Source organism: Acanthisitta chloris, unplaced genomic scaffold (assembly GCF_000695815.1).
Source record: "Acanthisitta chloris isolate BGI_N310 unplaced genomic scaffold, ASM69581v1 scaffold24286, whole genome shotgun sequence".
Taxonomy (NCBI): domain Eukaryota; kingdom Metazoa; phylum Chordata; class Aves; order Passeriformes; family Acanthisittidae; genus Acanthisitta; species Acanthisitta chloris.
This window is the reverse complement of record NW_008677905.1, coordinates 2,163-2,617: the sequence shown is the minus strand read 5'-3', so window position 1 is coordinate 2,617 and position 455 is coordinate 2,163.

The following is a 455-nucleotide window of genomic DNA, read 5'->3' as shown; positions in this document are numbered from 1 at the left end:
CAGCCGAGGGATGGTCACTGCTCGGTGCTGGAGAGCCACGCTGGGCTGGGTGGGGGTCACTGCTGTCCTGCTGTTGGGGTTCCCATGGGTGCAGACATGCACTGGCACTTTGTGGCATTCCCAGTGGGTGCTCCAGGTGATCCGTGGGCCCCTGGAGCTGAGACTCCAGCTGTTCCCTCAGAGGAGTGGTGTGTGTTGCAGCACATCCGAGTTCCTGTTGCTTTGTTCTCGCTGTTGTCTCTTGCATTGTACAGTCGCTGTAACCATTCGGAGAAGAACTAGTCCTGTAAAATGCAAACTGAGTAACTTATAAATGTTTAAGGAGTTTTTTTAAAAAAAAAAAAAAAAAAAGAAATTTCAGAGCAGCAGTTACTTCTAATTTTTTTTTTCCCTGCATTTTTAGCAGATTGTATGGATTTTTTATTAGCCTAGTAACTGTCAGGTTTTGATTGGTC